The sequence below is a fragment of the Tachypleus tridentatus genome, chromosome 8, assembly GCF_004210375.1.
Source record: "Tachypleus tridentatus isolate NWPU-2018 chromosome 8, ASM421037v1, whole genome shotgun sequence".
In the NCBI taxonomy this organism is placed as follows: Eukaryota; Metazoa; Arthropoda; class Merostomata; order Xiphosura; family Limulidae; genus Tachypleus; species Tachypleus tridentatus.
Window position 1 is genome coordinate 19268007 of NC_134832.1, and position 14034 is coordinate 19282040.

General features: G+C 32.2%; 1 protein-coding gene across 17 annotated transcripts in view; it reads left to right on the forward strand.

Annotated features, from left to right (window-relative positions):
* The window catches only part of LOC143258622 (uncharacterized), a 105105-nt gene that overhangs the window by 56112 nt on the left and 34959 nt on the right, over positions 1 to 14034 (forward strand). For 2 of the 17 annotated variants that reach the window (XR_013032432.1, XR_013032424.1), the window contains one exon: positions 7124 to 7315. The exons of 13 other annotated variants lie outside the window; for them this stretch is intronic. The gene's annotated coding sequence lies outside the window, so the exon portion shown is untranslated. Of the gene's footprint in view, positions 1 to 214; positions 625 to 7123; positions 7316 to 14034 lie in introns of those variants that run through there. 2 more of the 17 variants (XR_013032429.1, XR_013032423.1) reach the window with 2 other exon arrangements.

The following is a 14034-nucleotide window of genomic DNA, read 5'->3' on the forward strand; positions in this document are numbered from 1 at the left end:
CGCTCCCAAAGTATTTTTTTGAGTTAAACCTTTTAATTTGAAGAGGGTACTTGAATGGTGCAGTCTTCTTACATATGTTCAACTTTATAACAAGAACAGTATTCCTGTAAACACACACTATTAAATGTAATTATTATATTGTATCACGAGAATTAAAAATGTTCTACCAGGTGTCACTGTTAACGCTTCTAAGTTTCTAAAGTTTCCGGTTTAGGGTGGTCAAAAGACTTAGTCTGCGGTATCTCCTTTGAAACTTCCGATCAAGGCCGACTTCATGGCGGCAACTTCAGTCGTTTAAAACGATGCTGAAAGACGAAGAACCGGATTAAATTCCGCACTGAACAAACACGTCCTTGCATCACGAGCTATCAAGGGAAATAGTTCAAAGTGATGAGAGGCAAGACCTAAGGGTTGAATTCTTACTGGTGGCGATGGCCTCTTCGAATCTCTTCGTCTACTGTCTTTTTAAACACGACCATAGAGTTGTTTGTGTTGAAATCATGGTATCTCGTTCTGTGTTAATAAAGGGTTAACCCCGCTGTATATACATGTATGTATATATAAGAACTGTTAATGTTTACGTGGTTGTGTTTACCCTTCTAAAATGGCCCGTCACCCAATAATAAATCAATATTATTGGGAATACTTGTGTTTTGCGGCGGCATTAAATTACCAAATCACATAGAACGTAAACCATGACTGGATAAATAACTGTGTTTTACTTGCACTATGACTTATCTTTAAATTCGTCATAAGATAAAAAAAAGCAAGAAAGCAAAAAATATGAACAAAATTGTGCTATTACCAGGTTAAGATAAATAAATGATCTTAATTACATCGTGAGTTAACAGAAACGTAACATAACAGACAAAACAACAACATGTGGACTTACGTTTATTGTTTAATTATGGTTTTCTTTTTGCCTTATCTAACATTTGAACTCACTTGCTTAAAGTTCACAGTTGCAATTTTCTCAAATACGGGTGTATGAGGTTAAAATGCAACGGTTTTTAATTTAACAACACAGTATATGTCGTAAAATATTGCTATAGCACGACGTTTAATGTTTGTAATTTGGCAGAGAAATCAAAAATGCAGGTGTCTACTACTGCCTTTAAAATCTTTCACTATGTGCCATATGGGTTGTTTGTTTTTGTTATTGTTGTTGTTTTTTAGATTTTGCTCAAAGCTACATGAGGGCTGTCTGCGCTAGCCGTCCCTAATTTAGCAGTGTAAGACCAGAGTGAAGGCAGCTAGTCATCACCACCCACAGCCAACTCTTAGGCTACTCTTTTACCCACGAATTGTGGGATTGACCGTCACATTATAACGCTTTCACAGCTAAAATGGCGAGCATGTTTGATGCGACAGGGATTCGAACCCGTGACCCTCAGATTACGAGTCGAACGCTTTAACCCACCAGATGATGCCGGGCCAACCTAAATGACCTCTCAGACATACAATGCATCAATAATTTATACAGGAATGCAATAAAGAAATTTATTCTACAACAGTTAAGTTATTTACATTTATGATACGAAAACACTTTGATTATTAGTAAGGTAAAGAATAAGGAGACATGAAAACACACCAAAATTTGACGAAAAACTAAACAAGAAAGTAAAGTTACCCATGCAAGAAAAAAAAAAAGGAATTAATGAATTCTCTTTCTAAGTATCATAGTTAAAAATTTAACTTTTCTCATCGTCCTATCAAAATCAATAGAGCTTTTTACATGTTCAGTAAATAAAGCTATAGAGCCAAGCTTTTGTATTGCAAAATAATGTTAACGATATTCAAGAGTAGAGATATTGACGTATATTCGTGCCTTATCATGAATAACAACACTGTTGAACTATCGGTGGATACCAGATGCTAATAATGGCTTATAGTAACCAAAGTTAGAATGGATTCAAAAGTTAGTATTGGTCGTTGACACTGACGTATGTTCTTGATCTTTATTAATCGAACTCTCCATAAAACCACGACATAATATTTCACAAGATCTCTTGATGACGAGAAACCCACTTGAAATAAAAATGTATCTCAGAACGGCTAGTATGGATATTAAAACTTCTCGTCATCAAGAATTACTTCACCACGGCGTTTATACGAAAAGTGTAAGTCTTTTGTGTTTTTTTTTTTTTGTGTACTGTGTTATTTGTTTAAACTCATTTATGGCTGAACCTACCTACATTTTGCCATTGTTAACCGTACACATTTGTGCAATTTTAACAAAACTAAGAACTTAAATCAAAAATCATCAATAGAAGAAATGACATTTATTTCATCCAACAGTGGAGATAGGAAAAATTAATCCCTAGTTTTGTTAAGATAAAACTATCGAAGAATTTTAACCAGTGTACAAACATTATCCAAAATTTACAGAAAACACTACTAAAAGTCATGTTAAACTCGAAATATAAAGAACTAAATGACCTACAGAAACAAAATACGAATCTAGACTACCAACTGGCCTGCTACATTCAACCAGACATTTATGGACTCATGCAAAGCAACATCAATCAACTCAATAATAAGAATGACAAGGAAAAGAAGGTCCGCTACAATAAGAAACTAGATAAACTAAGGTGACAACAACAAGAAACTAGATAAACTAAGGTGACAACAACAAGAAACTAGATAAACTAAGGTGACAACAACAAGAAACTAGATAAACTAAGGTGACAACAACAAGAAACTAGATAAACTAAGGTGACAACAACAAGAAACTAGATAAACTAAGGTGACAACAACAAGAAACTAGATAAACTAAGGTGACAACAACAAGAAACTAGATAAACTAAGGTGACAACAACAAGAAACTAGATAAACTAAGGTAGCCTAAGAGTTGGCAATGGATGGTGATGTCTTGTTGCCTTCCCTCTAGTCTTACACTGCTAAATTAGGAACGGCTAGCGCATATAGCCCTTGTGTAGCTTTCTGCAAAATTCAAAACAAACTTCCACAACAATTCCACCGACAACCAACAACCTATCTTTCCAGGTAGAAATGAAAACACCTGTTTCCCCGAAACACCTCAAGACAGTATCTTAAACAACCTTTGCAAAGAATTTTCACACAAAACTATCAAAATAATTTCATAGAAAAGAAAACTAAAAAACAACCTTACACAAAAAGATATTAATCCTATAAATAACTTAAAACAAGACAACAACATCAAAATTCTAAAAGCAGATAAAGACAATGCTGTAGTTATAACGAATACAAATGCATAACATTTTATCAGATACAAACAAATGTAAACTACTAAACACAAATCCAACAAAAACACGTGAAAACCAATTAAACAAAATACTATTACAAATGAAAAAACCAACACAATCTCAAAAAACATTTATTCTTACCCACGAAAGACAGACTCAAACACACCACAACTATATGGCACGTGTAACCTCACAAACCCGATTGTCCACTACGACCCATAATGTCGACCAATGAATCATTTAACTATAACCTCGGTAAATATATTACGTGGGCATTTTCTAAATATATAACATCAGCTGGCTCTTTTTTCAAAGACTCTTTTAACTTTAAATATATTCTTAATCAACTAAACCATAAAGCCTTAATGGCCAATTTTGATGTAATCTCTCTTCACAGAAATATCAACAACTGAAGCCTGCAAGATAGCTTTAGAACTTTATATCCAAGACCCAAACCCATTGATACACTCCCAACAATCAATTAGCAACCATTATAGGATTTACTACCACGAAAACTGACTTTATGTTCAATAACCAAAACTACCTACAAATAAATGGTCTAAGTATGGGGAATCCCGTGTCATCAATTCTAGCCAACATTTTTATAATGCAGATTGAATCTCAAGCAATCAATTCAGCCTTACACCCACCACTGTATTGGTACAGGTATGCTAATGATACAATTTCTGGATTCACATCTACAGAATATACGCTTAGGTTTTTCAGTCACGTTAACCCGATATACCCAACATTAAGTTCACCTGTTAACAGGAAAAAAACTAACCAAATAGCATTTCTTAACCTCAAAATCACTAGAACTGATACACAATTCAAAACAGAAATTTACAGAAAAATCACCCATACTGGATTATACGTTCCCTGAAACTCAGCACATGAAACAAAACAAAAACCAGATAAAATTAACGATGAAATCAACAAAATAAAACAACACTTCATCAACATCAAAAAATTTCCTCAGTAAAACCGTGAAAAAAGTTATACGCACACACCTAGATCAACAAAAAACAAACAACAATAAATCCCAAGATACAACAAGCTACAAAACCTTATGCATACCATATGTTCCTGACATCAGCGAAAAGATAACCAAGATTTGGAAAAAATCTCACAACAAAACACAACATTCCAGTAAACACCAAATTTATTCAAAAACCAGGTACAAAACTAAAGTCCATACTACGTAAAAACTGACAACCACAACACCAACATGATTTATAAAATACAATGCAACAACTGCGACGACTTCTATATTGGAGAAACAAGCAGAAAAATGAAAACTAGTTTCAAAGAACAAAAACAAAACAACACCTTCACAGGTTTTTGAACACTGTAAATCAAATAAACACAATATAACTATAGAAAACACCCAGATATTAAGTAGGGAAACAAATATAAACAAACACAAAATCAAAGAAGCCCTACTTATACAGCAACTAAAACCAAAATTAAACCAATATAAAGGAACATCTTTATACCTATACTAATTAATAACTTAACATCCACCTGCAACGCCTCCTAGAATCCCGCACCCATTTATACTCTCGGCCCTAAGACATGTGTCCGGCAACGATCACTTGGAAACTCTCTTTTTCTTAATCTGAAGATGACCTAGAAAGGTCGAAACGTTGTTTTTTCCTTATCAATAAAAGTGTTAATACCCATACCAGCCGTTCTGAGAAACATTTTCACATAGATCTATTGGCTACTGGTGACCAGTAATGATCAAAATGGACTTTACTATATTTTCTATTTTAATTAACAAGTTTCCAAATAAGCCATAAATAACTGTTCTTAATTACTTTTTGTTATTCAGAGAAATTTTAATTACAGAATCAAAAATAAAGAGAAAGAACATTATTTGTTAAACTCTATTCAAGCAATACTGTAGCCCCTAAACTATCGACTATAGAAATCCATGAAACGTGTAAGAAGTATGGTCCGTTTGTTTTCTCTAATACAGTTTATTAACTATAGAGTCCATCGTCGTAAGATCACTGACCACTGATTGACTTTATTTAGGTTACTGGCCATTAAACTAAACTAGGAAGAGCCATTAGCTCACAGCAGGTTGCAGGAAACAGTTCTCTAGGGTAATTGTAAAAGCAGATCTGGAAGAGAACAATGGGCTACTGTCTGTACTGTTGTTTCATGGATAGTATTAGTTTCACTATGTGAGGAGTGAATAAGTTTCTTAGAAAACCTGAGTTCCCGGGGTGAGACCTCCGGCAAATATCACTGCTCACAAAGCACGTGACCTCTTCTGATTCTTAAACTAATACAAGCAGATGGCCAAAGTTGCGCACGTGTGTCTTTCATATGAAACTATACCTAAGTTAGCTCCATAGAATCATCTAATAAAAGGGGTTTTGAAATCCACTTGTTTAGTACAACAATTTAACATATATATTGTACTTTAATCGTGTAGTCAAGATTCAAAGGTTGTACACAGACACATATAACAGCCCCCTTTAAATTTTCGATACTGAATAATTCTTCAAAAATCTATGTAATATTTCACCTGTAAGATTTGTAGTTTTTAAGAACATATGCACTCATTTATAAAGCAACAAAATTAACAGGACTGATCTTATATACACTACTTTTCTCAAACATTTTAACTATACAATTGCGAAAGACATTTAGATGTTTGCCTTTTTTTCCTGACATTTACAGATTACAGTAGACATTTGATAATTTTCAAACAAGAAACTGCTAACAAAGGATTGTTTGTACATAATACATGTAGTGCAGGTAATAACGAAATTTCGATCCCCATATTTATAATGTTTCAAAACGTTTTCTTACACCCTAGTTTTAGAAATTGCGTTTATTTAAATATCGAATAAGGTCATTGGTACAATACCTATAGTAGTTAGATAAACAGAAGGATTTGCTGGTAACTTATTACCACATTCAAATCACCTTTTCTGTTTGTAATTAACTTGAAAAGGTAGTTTTTAATCCTTATAATTTAACCAGAAATAAAAAAGTGTAAAATTCATGTCAAGATCAGGATTAAACCAGTAATATTTGATTTTGAAATCCAAACAATAATGTTTTAACTTTACTTGTGTATTTGAGTTATCATTGTTTCATATATTTGTTTACTGGAACTGCATCGTATTTTAACATTTAATTCTATTTTGTGTTGGTTAAAATTTAACACGTATTTAACCTAAAAAAAAATAATTTTCACTTTTAAACGTACAAACGAAAATAATATAGCCAAAATAAAAGGTAACAATATACAGGTATATGTATTTTGTAAATACGAAAATAAAAGGTAACAATGAGTTAAGAAAAATAATTTTAAAAGTAATATCATTTGAATTAAAACATTAAGCCTAATATTAACTAACATGTGTTTACTGGAACTGCATTCTACTTTAACATTTAATTATATTTTATGGTGTTTGAATTTTAACATGTAGTTTACCTGCAAAAACAGAATTTTCACTTTTAAATAAACAAACAAACAAAAGCATAAAAGGCAGCATTAATTCAAGTAACACAATGTTCAAAATAATGTTATTTCGAATTAAAATAATAAGCCTAATATTAACTTACATTTCATAGTGAAGTCTAAAATCATAAACTTGAAAATCAAATGCAGTTTTTGCCCTTTATAAAATGGCACAAATTTAAAGGTCCTCAATCATTGCAAGTAATTCACAAGTTTTAAATATCTAAATAATTATACATATATCGTTCTAATAAATTCAATTAAACTTTAGAGTGCTTACGAAATAATTATGATCCAATTAATTTTATTATGGATTTTAATTACACGCTTATATTTAGAAATGTTAAAGCACTTATTATTAAATTAAAATATTAGTAGTCTGCTTTTCATTAACGTAGTTGTCTACCCGTAGGTCAACGAGAAATTTACGGACTTACAATGCCGAAAACCGAGTTTCGATTTTCGGCGTTAGATAGAGCGCAGCTCATTATGTAGTTTGGGCAGAAAAAACAAACCAGCAGCAAAAACTAACGTGATAACTCATTGTGACAATGTCTTCTACTTTACTTCTAGCAACGCACACAAAAGAAAACTAGCCTAAGCAGTGAGTCAACTTTAATTTGTTCTAGAACAATAGTACTAATGACTCACGCAAGGCGTCGCTTAATTTTATTGCTCTTTAATGGGATGTTTGCTCGTAGGGTCATTTTTTTAAAGCTCGGTGTTGTTTTCCTAATATTTTCACGAGGCGAATTGAGCTTGCTTTCAATTTTTTATGAATCTTAAGAGAATCTTATGACACCTGTTAGTGACAAAGAAAAGAAACCAATGCAAAGACAAGAGATTGATACAAGGAATAATTAGCACAATCTGTATAATAGTGAAAACCATAGCGCTGATATTTTAAGTAACTAAAGAATAAGGAAAAACTAAGTATTCAAGGACATATATCTTTTTCCGAATCTATGTTTTATGTCTTATATAATTCAGACATGAGTAAAATTTAACAAGTAATCGTTTTTTATACTCTTATTTACTAATTTATTTGATATTTTCACCGTAATTTAACAGTTACAAATATTTTATCACAAAAGAAGCATTTATGTAAATACTAAAAAGCAAACTAATTTCAACTCTGAAACCGCTTCTCTCGTTAAGACACATTTTTATTGATTTATGAAATATATATATAACAATATACAGTGTATATGGCAATCTATCACGAACAAATAAATGTTCAAATATTGAAGACGCCAGGGTAGCCCAGTAATTAACACTGAAGGCTGTGAATATGAGGTTCTATGGTTTGCGCCCTGTTATCCCCTCCCAAAAATAACCAGCACTACTGTGTTTTTTCTATTGTAGATGCGTTATAATGGTTTCAGTTGAATCCTAATAACATGTGAAACAAGAGCAACTCAAGGACCAGTGATGGATGGTGTTGATTGACTAGTTGCTTTTCCCTTAGTCTATCTATATCTTCAAAATTAAGAACAGCTAGCGAAGGTAGCCCTCGAGTACCTTTGGCAAATTTCAACAAAGAAATGACAACGAGCCCTAACAGTGAGTGCTCTGTACAGAATATGAAAAAGTTTGGATTATTTCAGTCCAACAACCATGTTTAAATGTGTTTAAAGAATATCTGACGTACATTCTTAAAGTTATCATGATATCAATTCCAATATTTTCAAATTAATTTTAGAGAATAAAGTACGTTAACTCTCCTGCGATTCTAAATCTATAACAATATATAAAAAACAGTGAATACCTGGTACTTTCATTTACTTGAATCAATTTATGTACCATATATGAAAAAATAATAATTACGTACTGTTGTTTGTTTGACAAAAATTACATAATAGGCTATCTGCGCTGTATTCACCACTTGGAATCGCACCTCGGATTTTAGTGTTGGGATCTTGTTAACTTACACTGACTCAACAGAGAACAATTATACAGTAATATTCAAAAGCTTTGATGTTCACATACATCGCTAAATCAAGAACTGTAGTCATTTCCTTATGATGAGATACAGAAGAGGTCACAAATGAATTAGAAATAGGCCTAATTTAGCTACTTGTATATCTTTATGTTAATTTTGACTTTTTTGTCATGTCCCCCATAGTTTGAGCTTGCACTATGACTTGACTCAGAATCTGATTTATGGCCAGGTATTACCTCTTTAAAAGTCGTTTAAGAATAATTTCGTACACATATTTTGCTTGTATTAGTCATTTATTCAGTTATAAACAAGCTATTAGTATAAAGTAGCATTTTCTAGGTTGTTAAACAAAGATATTAGTCTATGCCCCCAATACCCTTGGTTTCTATAATTAAGCAGCCCTTGCCAAAAGTAAATATGGATCAATGGTTTATGCTTTAAAATAATTCGTGTTACCCATTTCTTATATTGTATGCGAGCAGTTTCATGGTGAAACATTTTACTATGTTATTTACAATTTTATATATTATTTTATTTCTAATGATCACGTGGTGTTTAGCCCCTCTTACGACTTGAACTCATTTTTTGAATTTCCATTTAATATTGATGACTGTTGATTCTTCTCTCTTGTTAAAAAAACTTATTTTATTATTATATTGTGACATCGTCTCTGTTACTTTTACCCTTACTTTATGACAACAACTTTTGTTGGCAACACAACACAAGTGATAATTCATTTTTTACTGCATGCATACACCTAATTAAACTGGTATATTAAATCAACTACATTATTTACTAGATTAAATTAACATATACAGAAAATTTGTTGTGATTAGTTATATAAATAATAATATCTATGGGAATACTTGCTTTTTTTTTTTGCTCTTTGAATTTCGCGCAAATCTACACGAGGGCTATCTGCGCTAGCTATCTCTAATTTAGCAGTGTAAGACTAGAGGGAAGGCAGCTAGTTATTACCAACCACCGCCAACTATTGGGCTACTCTTTTACCAACGAATAGTGAGATTGACCGTCACATTACGAGTCGAACGCCTTAACCCACCTGGCCATGTCGGGCCCGTCTATAAGAATAAAAGTAATTAAAGGGCAGCTGTTTATAACGATTTTTACATATACATGCGTGTGTCTGCATATTTTGACTTACACTTAAGTTATAAGGAAGAAATTAGAAATACACGACAAAAAGGTTGTCCGTCTACTAAATTGTTCCTTTATTTGTCTATTTTGGTTTAAGTACTTATCAAAACTATACCTAGGAAGTTTCATCATTTTCTGCTTGGTAATAGTTTCCTCAGTATATAGAAACTAGTAAAGAATGCATACTCTGCACGATGCTTCATCTCACGAAACAAGAAATCTCGTTAGGCCTAATATATGTGACAAAAAATTATGTTTCACTACAGTTTTTCACCATATTGATTTCAACAGGTTAAATAGAGGTATATGAAAAGGATATTTAGTTCTATATTTTTGCCTGGTACAAACAACTAACGAAGCGACCTTTTTGCGAATGACTAACTAAATAAGTAAATAAAACATACATACATACATATATTTTAGTTGATGCAGCGTTTTTGTTTAATTTGTTATTTGTCGGCTTATTTTTAAGTTATAGCACACCCAAAGACATATATGAATATATATAAAGAAAATTGGGACCAAATGAGCTATGTCATGTTTTAATAAACCATTTTATCTTTACTGATGACAGTACAAATGAGCTATGTCATGTTTTAATAAACCATTTTATCTATACTGATGACAGTACATATTTCTTTTCTCCCTACCATAGGTGAAACTAAAAATATAATTTGTGACGAAGATCCCTAATATATTACTTGATCCTCCATGTTCAATTTTTGGTGAAAATACTAAATAATAATTTTGTAACAACACACCTTAAAGTAAGTTATGTTACTAAATAGTGAGAAAAATGTCTCAAAATCACATAAATATTACTCATCTTTACACTTTAATTGAAATTCCTCATATTTTCTTTTCATAAATACAGCTTACGTAGCTAAAACATATTATAGAAAAGTTTTCCAATTCGCCATCACTTAAGGTAAATTAAGTTTATTTCTAACGTCATTCCTGTATTTGCTACTTATGTAAGCTGCGGATATGAAGGTGTTGACAAAAAACAGAAACACACGAAACATCACGTAAGTCATCCAACTGGCAAACAGAGGAGGAAAAAAACCTGTTCAACTTCGTGTTTTGTTTATTTCATTGAAGTTGTTTACATGGTGTCCTAATTACGCAGGATAATATTTATTTATAGCATCATTTCATGAAATAGTGATTTGTAACTCTGATATTGTTACCTTAACATATTAAGAAAGTTTGGGTATGTTTAAATATCGTAACATTCAATGTCCTTGCTTGTTGTGTTGTCTCTTAAATTTGCAATGCTATCACTTAAAAAAGAACCCCTAACCCATCGTTCTGAAGCGTTTTTTAGGCATTTCAAAAGCATTTAGCCTCAGAAAAGGCGAGTGTTTATAAAGACAATACTGTTTTATTTGTATGTTCGGAGAAAAATCACTTAAGATTTATAAAGGACCTTCTGTATTTCGAAGAAGTGATGTATTAAAGTAATAAAAGGGGAATGTTTCTTTTTTTGAATTGTTGAAAACATCTTCTTTAATTCCTTGCTATATACTATAGGGGTATATTTCACAAGGATCCAAATGGATGTACCGTGACAAGGGTACTTCATACTAGATCCTTATAGACCACAAATTGCGGGATCTAATATTTCATACCCGCAATTCGTGGTCTATAGAGCCCTTTTTTCTGTAAGGTATATAGTAAATCATTCAAATATTAAAAAAATATATACAATTAGTTGCTAGGAATGCCAAACATGTTTGTGAAAAAGTTAATGAGTATTCTAGATTAATTAAGCTAATATTAAAAATGTACTGGAAAATATATTTATGTATTCACGAAAAATTAGTACTTTGGGTTCAAGTCCGCTGTTGAAGTCTTTGTAGACATGGACTTTAGAATGAGTCGAGAAGATATTTTCGTTATATACCGGTTAATACAAAACACTTCATTCATTCGGAACGTATCGAGAAATGCACGAAGCCACCTGAACGGAAACTATTATAAGACCGTTTTACTCAGTGACAGACCGAGACGATAATCTTCTCTAAAGTTTGAGCTACACGCCAGGACCACCCTCATACCCTGATTAAAAGTCTATTCTATCGTGTTTATCAATTACCCTAATTAACAAGCATACGCCTCTGGTGATTATCTAATTATAGTTGTTATAAGGATTGGTTAAATGATCATTATAAAAGCCTCAGTGAGGGCTGAACCTAAAAAAAAGCTCTTATTTAAAAAAATACTTGTTCTCTTTACCTGTTATTTTTCTTTTATTATTATTACAGGTTTCATTCATTGAACGTAATTATTTTAGGCTTGTATGTTCACGTTATAGGCATAGGAACGTAATGGCTTGATCTGGATATAGCCTGGTTGAAATTTGCCCTTCTTATATGCATCTGTATTTGGGTTTATTATTACCATCACTAAACAACCACCACCATCACACATACACGTGAAAAAACTGTAGCTATTCTTATGACTATGCGTGTTTTTTTCTATAGATGTACAGATGGGCCAATAAGTCACTAAAGTTACTAAAATCAAAAGTGTATTAAAATGAATGTAAATGATCCATTATTTTCTAATTTAGTTTGTTTAATACATTCAATATTTCCATTTTTCACATACTACGTATTTGTCACGTGTTGTTGAGAGCCATAAACTGTTATACAATTATTACTATATAAACAGTATTTATATATAAAACACCTCGAAAATATATCTTCGCACCATTGTAACTATTTTCCCAAAATAACCCGAAAATCTTATCTCCTTTCCTCCATTTTTGGGACACTGAGCTGTATGGTTTTCTGCAAGGCGTCGTTGTAGTAAAATAATTAACGCTTACCCGTGTTAAAATGTTCCCTGCCCAACTTTATTTGTGTCAGGCAAGAGTGTAGGGTTTATATGCGTCCTAGTGCACGTGAGCTTCTCGAGACTTCATTATGATGGACTATGCAGCAGTCTTAACAACAAGAACACCCACGTTGTCCAATCAGAGCTGAAACACAGGGAATTTATTTCACTGATAACTGCATCTGTAATAATTCCTAGATTTATTGACAGAGAAATAGTACCGGTGATCTGGACTTTTCGGATGGAAATAATTTAGTATTTACTTAGGAGAAAAGAATCTCTTTGAAAAGAAATACTAGTTCATATTCATTGTTTTCCCTACCACAATTGTAACATTCAATACTCAATATTCATTGTTTTATCCTGCCCAGTTGCAATACGCATACTAACTATTCGTTGTTTTACCCTGCCGTAGTTGTAACGTGCATACTCGATATTCATTGTTTTACTCTGTCACAAATATAATATTCATTGTTTTATGCTCTCATAATTGTAATAAACGTACAAAATCCTAAACAACTGTTCAGGATTTTTCGTGTTTTCATTCTTTTATTTCTAATTCTCCTCCCTCCCGTCTCCCCACCACCGCCATTTTCATTTCAATGGAAAAGATTGAGTCATTTTCGTAATTGCACTATTCCTCTGCTAGAACTTTGATCAGTAATAATTTTGGGTGTCTGTTTTATTACTTCTTTCACACTTATAAAAACAGATTAGTTGAAGATCCCAATTTCTACAAAACTGACTCCACTCTTTCTGACAGGACGAAAAAATATTGTGGTTCATGAACAACAATTTCTGAAATCGTTTCTGGTTCATAATAGTATGTATATAAACAACGTATCCATAAGTTGTTTTATGGCTCATAGTAGTATGTATGTAAACAATGTATCCATAAGTTTTGTTTTTAGTATCTCTAGCAAACATATATAGCGATATTCAAAACTGATAGAATTTTCTATAATGGTAAATTATCTGATCAGAAAGCTTAATTTTTCGCTCAGATAATTTATGAAGTGCATGCGTAGAAATGATATGTACACACATGTTCATGATACTGATGCATCAACGTACGATGCGACAAAATATCAAAGTTCATTCAGTAGCTGATATTGTACTATTTCTCTACAGCTAAAGCTAAAATGAAATTTTAATAATAAAGGCTGAGATGAAAGAATGTGTTTTAAAATATATTGTAGTCGAGAAACTGGCAGTGGTAAAGTTAAGACTGTTTAAAATATTATGGTTTTCTTTCTATATTGTATACGATATGAAATAATCTTTGTGTGTGTGTTTTATTATATTAAAGTCAAATCAGACTATTTGCTGTGTCCACCTAGGGGAGTCAAACCGCTGATTTTAGTCTTGTAAATCCGAAAACT